Source organism: Alexandromys fortis, unplaced genomic scaffold, assembly GCF_014885135.2.
Source record: "Alexandromys fortis isolate MF-2015 unplaced genomic scaffold, M_Fortis_MF-2015_v1.1 scaffold_2_26212498_36691700, whole genome shotgun sequence".
Taxonomy (NCBI): domain Eukaryota; kingdom Metazoa; phylum Chordata; class Mammalia; order Rodentia; family Cricetidae; genus Alexandromys; species Alexandromys fortis.
Genome location: NW_026067931.1, coordinates 6,793,477 through 6,805,330, shown reverse-complemented (window position 1 = coordinate 6,805,330; position 11,854 = coordinate 6,793,477). Strand labels below are relative to the sequence as shown.

Sequence of the window (11,854 nt, the reverse complement as noted above, 5' to 3'; positions counted from 1 at the left end):
AAACCTCAGATGTGAAGTTAAGCAAGAACCCCCCCATTCTTATTTCAGCTTTATCTCTTCCTTCCTTTTCTTCCGGCTCCTCCCCTTCCTCCTCTTTCTGTCTCTCCTCTATCTCTACCTCTCTCTCTTTTTCTTCCTCATCTGTCCTTCCCTCTCAGCGTCTTCATGTTAAAAACTAGGATCTTAGATTTACTCACCAATCACCAACTGAGTATCTAGCATGTGGCATGTGTTGAGAGTGGTTCACTTACCAAAGGGAAGGCACCAGGCTAAACACTTTTCATAGATTATCTCACTTAGTCTTCAAAAATGATCATCTTATGAAGGAATAATTTGAGGCTAAAAGATAATTTGTGACTCAATGTATGAAATGTTTGACTCAAATTTGTCTCAGCTGGCATGACTGCAAAGTTCACGACTTTACACTCTATATCAGTCCCAGCGTTTTCCAGTAGCTTCTACTATACCTGTCAATATTAGATAACCATATTACCCTAGAAATGTCAAGTGTAAAGACAGAGTTTGGTTTTTGTATTACTAGTGGAGATTAACTGTACACAAGGGAATCAGTCATTCATTACAACTGGAAAAATACAGGAAGACCTCGTGGAAGAGATAGCCTTTGGCAAGAGCTAAGGTTTACCTAAACGAGCCAGACCTGATGGTGCACGCCTTTAATCCCAGCACTGGGTGGGGAGGGGATAGGCAGGTGGCTCTCCATGCCTTGGAGAACATCCTGGTCTACAATGCAAGTTCCAGAATGGCCAGGGCTATTACACAGAAGAAAAAAAAAATGTCTTGAAAAACCAAAATAAATAAATAAATGAACAAACAAACAAACAATTATTTTACCTTAGCAAAACTGAGAGGTAAGAATATTCCAAGCTGGGTATGTGGCCCACAGAGCATTCAGTATGTGAATCAGCGAGAGCAAGAGAAGGGTAGTTAGGAGTGAACCCTTGAAAGCTCATAAAAACAAGGCATGCTGAGGCTTTGAAGGCATCACAAGGAACCTAGACTCAAGAAAATGGGAAGCCATTGAAGTGTGGAGGACACAAAGTGAGATGACTATTAGCTTTGGTTTGAGGCAAATTTATTTTGTTTGATTTTTGTGTTTTTTAAAATCATATAACTAGAAAGGATATTCAGCTAGATTGCCAAATGCAAGATGAACATATGAAATTAGCATTGCTAGATGTCAGAAAAAAATAGAAAATGTCATTTTTAGAAAAATGATTTTTCATAACACATTAAAATATAATGGCAAAAAAATCTCACAAAATGTGTGAAATAATTTCTCAGATAAAATGTTACTAGAAGTGGTGCTGATTGCTCTGCCACGATCCTACACAAGTGAGCTACAAAAACAGTTCAGGTCCAGTAAGAAATTCATACAGGTACTCTGGAGAGTTAAAGGTAGGCCAGGCCCTGTATCTACCAGATAGGAACATCTTTTACAAAGACAAAAACCAAATGTAAGAACCCACTATATTTTTTAACTAAATGACTTTAAATTGGCCCTGAGATATTAGTCGTGTTTTCCTGTTTCTCACTTGAGTCAAATAACTAGCAAGAAGTGAAGGGCGTCAAGAAAGAAGCTAAACTGGTGGCAAGAAAGACGTCAGCTTCCCCAAAGCTTCTCATTTGGTTTAAACCAATGTGAGTCTGTCTCTCAAATGAAGCTCTTTTCCAAACAAATAACCAAGTTTGGGACAGGAGGATTGCTACAAGTTCCAGGCCAACCTGGGCTACAGAGTGCTATCATTTTGGGTATAAGGGGAGAAGGAAGAAGATGAGGAGGATGAGGAGAAAATTGCCTTAAGGATAACACTTTTCAGGAGTTGGAATGGTTTCAATTAGACACCTGGCATTTTCTAATACGATTTGCTAAAAAGCAAATGAATCCACAGGTACAACTATAGGCATACGATCTTGGGTTTCAAATAACATGCAGAAACTACTCCTAAATCCTGAAAATCCTGCTTACCAAGCCCCGTTAGATGCAATAAAATATAAATATAACTGCAAAGTTGCTAATGGTTCCTCATAGGTGGTGACACTTGACAGAGGTGCTCAGGCGTTCTGAGCTAGACCGGGAAGTGTGTGGTTGGAAAGGGTGCATTATCGCTGTGACTTGTCTGTATGAGTACCAACACCATCAACACGCACTGTTGGCTGCTCTGTCATCTATCAAATTGTTAGACATGTACAACCACAAATCCTCTCTTCCTCTGAAGAAGCATAATGTCCTAATCTCTTTGTGGTTGTACATTAATGTCTAAGATTTAAGATGATGTTTTGCTTTCCTGTGTTTTATGGGTGCAATGAGCTAGGAAACCCACCTCCTGGGACTAATTTGGGTGCACAGCACCTTAGGTGCACAGCACCAATGTGAAGGAAAAAGGTCTAATATCTGGTTAAGGATGGCATCCTCTCGCTGAGGATGTTGTTGATAAAATCATGAGTCCTGGGAGGGGCTGAAAAGAAATGTTTATTGTGTCCTAAGGACATTTCCTTGCAGCGCAGCAGCTACACTGTGTGTTGTTAGGACTGTAAAGTGTTGGCTCCAGACAGAAACTCCCTGGGCTTTTCTAAATCCGTACATCATACTGGCTCAACAAACTAAGGCTCCACCCGGAGGTGTCTTACTTGGGTGTTGTCCCATTCATATTTCAACAAACGGCAATGTATCCTAAAGTGCCTATTTATTAAGTCGTCAATGATTAAGGAAGGCAACCACATACAATTACATTACCTACGAGAAATTAAATGAACTGTGTGGCTTATATAGCAATATTCTTCATCCGTATCTGCTTTGAAATTGTTCGCCTGCCGGTCTCAGTCACATCTAATTTTCTGTAATCTCGGTAAGTAGGAGCTAATCAGCAAGCCCTCGGTTCGGCTCTGAAGCAATACCTATCACACTTCTGAAACACATTAGCCGAGAAGATGGAGAGAAGCCTTCCTGACAACTGGCATTTGTGATGCAGCCAGAAGGTTCTCTGCGTTGTGACATATTTATTAGAACTGTAAGTATGTGCACAGCATAAGAGAGCTGCAAATCATTTATTATTACATCTATTATCGCTGAGTAGCAGTTATCAAAATGAAAGTAGAGCCATCGCATCTAGAATGTACTGGAATAAATTCATAGCTTGCTTGATTGCACACAACCCTAACAACAACAAGAGAATACTGGGCATTCTATTTTTGAGTGGCTGTTTCCTGCTAAAAGACTATACTTGCAAGTTTCCTTTGTAACTAGGCAAGACAACACCAGAAAGAACAGACTACGAGCCGGGCGGTGGTGACGCATGCCTTTAATCCCAGCACTCCGGAGGCAGAGGCAGGTGGATCTCTGTGAGTTTGAGGCCAGCATGGTCTACAAGAGCTAGTTCCAGGACAGGAACCAAAAGCTACGGAGAAACCCTGTCTCGAAAATCAAAAAAAAAAAAAAAAAAAGAAAAAGAAAAAAGAACAGACTATGGAAAGAATGTAATGCACCTGTGGTGGTCATTTCCTTCCCTATTTAAAGGATCACAGTCATTCTTTCTCTGTAGGCATTTTGCCATCCACGCACGTGGGTAACAAAATGCACCCTTGCCGTGAATAAGCAGTCCTGCCGAAAGGTCAGACTGGCCTCTCTTTCATTCTGTTTTTCATTCCTTCCTTTAAGCCACCTGAAGTAATCTAACACTGAAGAAATTGGCACCAAGAAGTAAAGGACTGTCCAAATGTTAATGGTGGATCTAAAGCAGAGACCTTACTTGCATTTGCTGTGATTGCAGAGCCCAACTTCTTATTCTGCTTTAATAGACCCCATAGCCATCTGCCTGGCAGGTAGCCTAGGATGACCTTGAATTTCTAATCCTCCTGCTTCAGATTATAGTTGTTTGCTGTCTTGCCAGGTCTGGAGTAGGCGAGCCCTCTACCAAATGCACAACACTTTTCAGCCCTGGAAATAAAATTCCATAGCAAGACTTAGAGCCTAGAGCTATTTGAGGTGCTTTATTTGGAAAGTTTGAGAGACTGAGGGTTAAAAATCTCCCACACCAATAATAAGGATCACATCCCTGCACATTTAGCATCATCTTCTCTGTGTTTCCCTAGAGAAAAGATGTATGTGTGATAGACTAAACTACATCTTCAGGCAACAAAAGAATTATGGGCCAGCATACATACTTTTTAATTTCTTCCTGATTATTAAAATTTTACCCCAATTAAAGATATATAAGCTACTATGCTACTCTACCAATGACTAAGTAATTGTTCCATCAGACATAAAGGTTTCCATTCATTGGTCACAAAATACAGTGAAAAAATGTAAGTTTTATCATTGTAGGTGGATTTTTCTCCAGTACCATCAGCTCCCAAGTAAAAATATGGAGACTTATTCTTAATTATAAAAGCTTGGCGTATAGTTTAGGCTTGTCCCATTAGCTCTTATAACTTAAATTAACCAATTTATCTTCATCTATGTGTTGCCACATGATTTGTGGCTTTTACCTCTCCTCCTGCATGTCTGTTCCCTCTGTGTCTGCTGGTGATCCTGCCTTTCTTCTTTTCAGAGCTCTCTCTGTCTAGAAGTCCTGCCTATACCTCCTGTCTAGCTATTGGCTGCTTAGCTTTGTATTAAACCAATCACAGTGGCACATCTTCACCCAGTGTAAAGGACCTCTACAACATTTCAGGATTTATTTCACTTCTTGTGGTCATACAGAATTTTTTTCTTTCTTTTATTGTCTTTTTTCTTTTTGGGGGGGGGTGTTTTGTTTTGTTTCAAAACAGAGTTTCTCTATGTAGCCCTGGCTGTCCTGAAACTCACTCTGCAGATCAGACTGACTTCAAACTCACATAGATCCACCTGCCTCTGCCTCCAGAGTGCTGAGATTAAAATCGTGTGTCACCACCAACCTGCTGGTCATACAGAGTTTTATGTCTCAGTATTTCATTATTTCTCTCTAGAGAGAGAGGTAGAAAGAGAGTAAGAGGACTGTGCTAGGTACCAACCCAGGGAGTCACACATGCTAGGCAAGTCCTCTATCCACTGAGTTTCATCTCTAATCCTTTTTTGGTTTGTTTTTGTGTGTTTGTTTGTTATAAAACATACTTGTTCTATGACTGATAGACACAAAACAAATATCTGATAAATACAGTTTACTTTTGTCTCCAGGCAAAATTTTGAAGTAAGAAAAATTGGGGAGGTGTATTCTTTCCCCAGGCACTTAATCCAAGTTCTAGTCTTACTCTGAAGGGCAGTGTTAGTTTTAATCACCACAGACAAGTTTAAAAGAGAAGGGCTTACTTCAACAGACACCAAACAAATGTCCTCTGCATCCAGCAGGAATCACAAAAACTGATCAAATGAATTACTTTGACAGCTTTGCGTTACTACAGACAAATGAACACCGTGTGTGTGTGTGTGTGTGTGTGTGTGTGAGAGAGAGAGAGAGAGAGGGGGGGGGTAGGGAGAGACAGACAGAGAGACAGAGAAATAGAGAGGAAGAGAGAGTCAGAGTCCCTAAAACCCATATAGTAACTTTTTAGTATGGAATATAGTATAAACATATCCCTCATCTTATTCATTAGGTGGCTAGTCTTACTTGTCTGTCTTAACTGCAAGTTCATTCACTTTGACCTATAGCATCTCACTCTTAACCCCAGCCTTCCAAACATGGTTCTATGTATTCAGATGCATTTTTAACTCCACACACAAATGAAGTATAATTCTTTACGTAGACTGAAGAGCATAATACAAAACAGTGTAAGAACTTAATAGACGGCTGTTGCTGGATTTAAAAAGACGTGCAATACCCGGCGAGGGGGGTCTGTTTTTACGGAAGGTGTAGACTTCAGAGGTATTTTGTTTTTAATGCCTGTCTTTTTCTGTAAATGACAACCTTCTGAAAAAATTTTAAACGCTACTCATCTGTAGTGAAAAACCGTAAAATTTTTACAAACCAAAAAGATTAAAATCTTTTACACATCAAAAATAGTAGTGCGATTTCCCAAGTTAAAAAATAATAATAATAAAAAGGCATTGCGTAGTTTAGCAAAAATGACGTTTAGAACGGGCAGTGACTACGCACAGTGGGGGAGGAATTACAAATAGTGTTTGTTGTGGCACGAGCGTCTGGCGGTTAAACTGTGTCAGATGGCCGAAAAGAAATCCACTCATTCATCAAATATTTGTTTGAGCACTCACTACCTGCTGACCAAAACCTAAACTACTTAAAACCACTAAGTATGCTTTCTGGGGCCCAGCAGGTTTCCCTAAGGCAGGTGGCACTATCTGTCCTGAGCAGCGTTTGAAAGAAAAGATAGAACGCGCAAATCAGGCTCTGCCCGCGCAGGCTGTCACAGGCGTCGCAAGGCACGGGCAGAGCAAATGCAAAGCGCGAAGCCGGAACTTACGGTGTCCCGCTAGGAAGCAGAGGCGCGTCAAGCAGAGACAAGTTCCGCCCACGTGGAAGATGGCGTCTGTAGTGTCAGCCATCCCAGTTGCCCTTTCCTTCTCTGTGGGAGTGGTGTCTAGACAGCCCGGGGAGGGTGTGCGAAGGAGGTGCGTGTCGGTTGCCTCAGCTAAGAGCTTGACTCCACAAGCGTGACCAAAGACAAACGGGGAAGAAGATCGAGAAGGCCCACAGAGACCCCGGAGGAATCAGGGAGGTCGGTGGGCTGGAGGGCGGGGATGCAAGGGGGCGTGTCCGGGGCGTGGTCGGGGCGGGGCCCGGAGCGGGCTGCGGTTGTGGTCCCTGCGCCGGCGGTGGAGGCGCAGCAGCGGCGAGTGGGTGAGTGCGACGCGCGGGCGGAGCGGGGCTGCTGCTTCGGTCGGCTTGCCGGCCGGCGCTGGAGTCCAGCGGGATTTTTTTTTTCTTTTTCGGGCTGAATTCCTTCCTGTCCCCTGAGCGAAAGCTCTCTTGGCTTTGCAGCGGAGCGAGCCCTGGAGTTGCGGGGGCCGCGGCGGCGCGGAGGGGATGGGGATGGGCCTCGTCTCCACTGTCCGCCCGCGTTCCCTAACCCCGAGCTTCTCCCGGGCCCTTGCGGGAACCCGCTGGGAATATCGCGGGCGCGGTCCCCACTGCCAGATGCCTGGGCCCCAGGGGCCTGGCCCTGCGTCAGCCAGAACGCTGGCGGTCCTGGGACCCATTGGGATCTTCCGAGGGTCCCCGCCCGGGAGGAGAAAGCGCGGGTGGGATAGAGTAGGGACCGGCAGCACGCTGGCAGAATTTCACAGAAGTTTGCATGGAGTGCCTGCCGATGCTCAGTAACGTAGGCTGCAGCTCTAGAGAGGGTGTTCCCCTTTTCTGTGGGACATGACCTGGTTGCTTCACAGTTCCGCGGTTGCACAGACTTATTAAAGGAAGTGACCATTGTGACTTGGGCATCACTTGACTGATAGTAATCAGTTGAAGAGAGAAGCGCACTGATTATAAGTCTGCCCACGCAGGGTCTGTCTGGCCAGGAGAGGAAAAAGGGAAGAGGAGGGAAATCGTGCATTTGCCCGGGAGACATTGCTTTTTCTGATGTAGGGATTATTAGGCTCCGGGAGAATTTTGTCCCAGCAGGTGGATAAATTCCTACACACACTGTTTCTCTCCATCAACAGTAGTGATACACAGTCTGTCTCAGTAGTACTTTTACTTTGTACAAAGGGCCCCAGAAGAGACTGGAAAATACTTTGTGATAGGTTCGTTAGTCAGCTCGGGAAACTTATAATATAGAAATAACACGGAAAGCAAAAGACCTTAATACACGGATGTTAATAATAATATGGAATCAGAATGTTTGAAATATTGTAATCATCCCCCGTGTTTAAGAGGACACGCCAGAAGGCCCCCAGTGTATAGCAGCACCTATATATACTATCGTGTGAGTGTAGGTGTTTTTCCTTCTTTACATATCATACACATGGTAAAGTTTAGCAAACTAGGCCCAGTAAGAGATGAAAATAACTAATAACAAAGTAGTTATTATTGCAGCAATGCGGTAATAAAAGTTCTATGAATGTAATCTCTGAGTTCCAAAGTACCTTACTGTACTTTTACCCCTGTTGAGTAAGACAAGACTCACCTGGATGCAGGCACCTCGGTCCTTGGAACCTGATCTGATAACCAAGAGGGCAGAGAAGTAACTAGTGGCAGACAGTATGGATAGCGTGACTGTGCTGGACGAAAGGGGGACTCTCAGCCTTAGAACAGCCAGCATGCAGTTTCATCCCACTGCAAGGCACGATGTGTCGTTTGAAACCTACAAGCCACGTTCTTCTGGAAATTTGCGCTACTATTTCTGTATTAAAGTTTACTACAGGTACTGAAACTTCAGAAAATAATCTGTAGATCAGGGGGAACTAGTGTTGTCTGTTAACTAGCTGACTAGACACTGCTAACGAGTGCTTCACTGAACATTGGCACTGCCGGCAAACTCTGAATTAGTTGGAAACTGCCTCACAGTGAACCGTGCTCTTATTTCATCCCACACAAAACGAGAACAAAGACCGCACTGCAGGTTGTACTGTTCAGCGAGGATTTAATGTTCCAGGAGAGAAATGTCAATATAACTTAAGAAGTTGGTAAAATAGTCTTATGTGGCTTTGTTGACCATCCAATATTTGTCTTTAGAGAACGATTGAATGAGTAAGATTTTATCTTTTGTGCCTTCCCTAGAGCCACATGTTAATTGAATAGTTCCACAATGTTAGGTTAGAATGCCTGACAACTCGGAGGGGTGGCGCAGTCATCGTGTCCTGACCGTGTGAGTCTGAACTCAAAGGCTGGTCTTTCCGGTAGTCCACTGCCTTTACAGAGGCCTTGGGTAGTTCCTCCTTGGCCAGTGAGGCTGCTTGCTGGCCCAGCTACTCTTTATGGCAGAAGTAAAGCACTGTTGGCAGAACTGAGGGCCTTGTGGTGGGATAATTCCCTTCACAGTAGCAGTAAGCCAAGAACTTCCTAAATGCAGCCTACAAAAAGGTAGCTGTTTAAAGAGAGAAAAAGCTCAGATGTGCCTGTCTGCTAACTGTTAACGTGCTTATTACCGTAAATACGCTGGTATTACTTTTGAAAGTGTTGGTTAAGCCCTAGTAAAGCCTGCATTCTGTTTATAAAGTGGCAAGCCACCATCTCACTCAGTTTGAATCCTGGCTTCCCTCAAAAGAGTTTGTGGTCTTTTAAAATTTTTTTAAATTTAAACTGAATTTTTTTTTCCCACAGTTGTATATGGATTTTTGCCAAAGCTAACTTCAAGTGTTAGTAAAATCATACTTACAGCTTCCCTAGTTTTACTTCTCTGTAGTACTTCATTTTTTTAGGTTATAGTAATTTCTCCTTTTTCATGATTTCATTTACATTCAACTACAGTCCAAAAATATTACATTCTTGAAATAAAGAATTTCTTAGTTCTAAGCAGCATGCTATTTTGAACAGCCGAATGCTACCTTGCACCTTCTGCTCTGTCCTGCCAGAACATGGTTGATCCCTTCATCCTGTATGTCTGTGTCCATTGTCTCAACACCGTATATACCACCTGCTTCCTAGTTGCTCAGTAGACATGTTAGTTCCCAGGTCACTTGTATGTAACCCTTATTTTACTTAATAATAGCTTAATACTTAATAATGGCATAGGAGATAATGATACTAGTAATTTGGATTTGCCTAAGAGAAGCCACGATGTGCCTCTCTTAAGGTGAAAGTGCTCCCCATAAATGGGGGGAGGAGGCTATGCCGATATCAACTGGAATCCATGGTGAGATTGAAGCTTCTGGGAAATTGTGAAGAAGGTATGAAAGTTACACTGGTCTTGCTGTTGAATTCATTTTACAACGTGATAACCACAGTGCACGATAAATATTTAATATCTTTTAAAAAGTTGAGTGTGTGGGTGGAAGACATAATAGGGAAGCCATGTTCATTAGCTGTTGACAGCTCGCTGTGCTGAAGCAGTAGGCTTGTTCAAAGAGTTGAGCCACAGTTCTGAAGGGGCTGGAGAGATGGTTCAGTGCTTAGAAGCACTTGCTCTTGCAGAGAACCTAGGTACCTCCACAGGCACCAGGCAAGCACATACAATTACATAAGTATACATAATAATTAATAATAAATATCTAAATAAGAATAAATGTGCATCATAAGTAAATAAACACAATTAAAATAAATCAATCATAAAGTTCTCTGGAAGTCAGTGGCACTAAGCCATTCACAAGGTCCCTGCCCTGATGCAGAGATGGACATAACTTGAAAAACAGAACTTAAGAGAGAAGCTGCAAGTCAGGTTGCTGAAGGCTTTGCTAGCCTGCATGATGTCTGGAAATGCTGAAGGCTACTGGGAAGTTTTCACAAATGAGGAATTAGAAGGACGTGTTTAGTAATCAGCAGAAGGGGAAGAAGAAACTGAAACAGCCTGCAGTGGAGACAGAGAAGTGAATGAGAACGGTGTGTATTAGATCGCGAAGGCATTAAAGGACAGAGCCACGGAACTGAGAGCTCGGCTGGAGGTCAGCATAAAGTCATCTGAAGGACTGTAACGGCTGCAGCAATAAACAAGTGAGTTAAAAAGAGACACCCACTTCCGAATACAGCGTTTTTCCACAAGAATTGGACAGGAGACCTTTCAGCTGTGGAAGCTTCTGAACCATTTCCTCCTCTGGACATCCAGCCACCAGGGTTGTCAGAGCTCGGTGATCCAAGATCATCTCCTGACACATCAGGAGGTCCGCAGTACCGAAAGGCCTGTGCCGTTCCCCTCACGTCATCGCCTGTTATATGGGGAGGCGAGCGAATCTAATAAGACATTTCAGAAAGAGGCCACATTCATAGAGTTCATTAATATTCTGCTGCATTATTAATAGTTATATTTTGTTGTTAATAATATTTTTGTGTCTAATTTGTAAGTTACACCTTATAGCAAATAAAATGTACAGAAAAGGACAGCATGTGTACACACACACATACACACACATATATATTCTGCAATTTAGATATTCATTCCCTGGGGTAAGAGGCAAGTACTATTTTAGGGCAGGCTGCATTTGAAGCTAAACAACCCAACATGATCTTTAGTCCTTTCTGTAATTCCTTTAGACTAGGAATAAGGCTACACAAAATTAATGGCTGATAATAGTTTAATTAACAATCAGGTTAAAAGTTATTCTATAATTCTTTAAGAGCGTGCTCTGGGGCTCAACCCTGCTTTAAGAAGTGCTTTTCTTTTCACTATAGCGGTGAAATTGTACTGTTGTGCTTAGAATAAGTCACCTTTTTAAAAAGAAGGTAGATTTAATTCGCCTATAAATATGGGGAGAAGATGGAGAAGGTTTTCCAGGCAAAGGTTTAGACCAAGTATCAGAGAGTGCTTGGTTCAGAGGAGGTTCCTTTAGAGCAGTGGCTCCCAGCCTTCCTAACGCTGTGACTTAATTATAGCTCCTTGTGTTGTGCTGACCCCAACCATAAAATTTTCTTCATTACTGCTTCATAACTGTAATTTTGCTGCTGCTATGAATCATAATGTAAATATCTGATATGTAGGGTCTGTGCTGCTTTAGATAGATAAAACTATTTCTGAACTAATGAGAAAGTGTAATGATAGGACTTTTACATTTCTTAAGGCCTTATCTCTGAAAGCTTCATTGCTAGGAGTGCTACAGAAGTTCTGCCTGAATTCATGCTCTGTGGGACATGTTTGAACATGAAATGTTTGCTTTCTTCGGTGCTGGGGATGGGACCCAGGGCCTTGCACATGCTAAGTAAGGGCTCCACCACTGAGATGTGTGCCCAATTCCAAAACATTCTTTTACAAGAGAACGTTTTAGTGTCAGTGAGGAAAGAATTGCCTTTGGGCAGAGGCTATGCACCGTGGAAGGTCT

At 42.6% G+C, this 11,854-nt stretch overlaps 1 protein-coding gene across 6 annotated transcripts in view; it reads left to right on the top strand.

The window, feature by feature from the left end:
• The first annotated feature begins 6,501 nt into the window (after positions 1-6,501).
• The window catches only part of C9orf72 (C9orf72-SMCR8 complex subunit), a 30,764-nt gene continuing 25,411 nt past the window's right edge, over positions 6,502-11,854 (top strand). For 3 of the 6 annotated variants that reach the window (XM_050145496.1, XM_050145495.1, XM_050145494.1), the window contains exon 1: positions 6,509-6,669. The gene's annotated coding sequence lies outside the window, so the exon portion shown is untranslated. Of the gene's footprint in view, positions 6,670-6,728; positions 6,792-11,854 lie in introns of those variants that run through there. The other 3 variants (XM_050145497.1, XM_050145492.1, XM_050145493.1) reach the window with 3 other exon arrangements.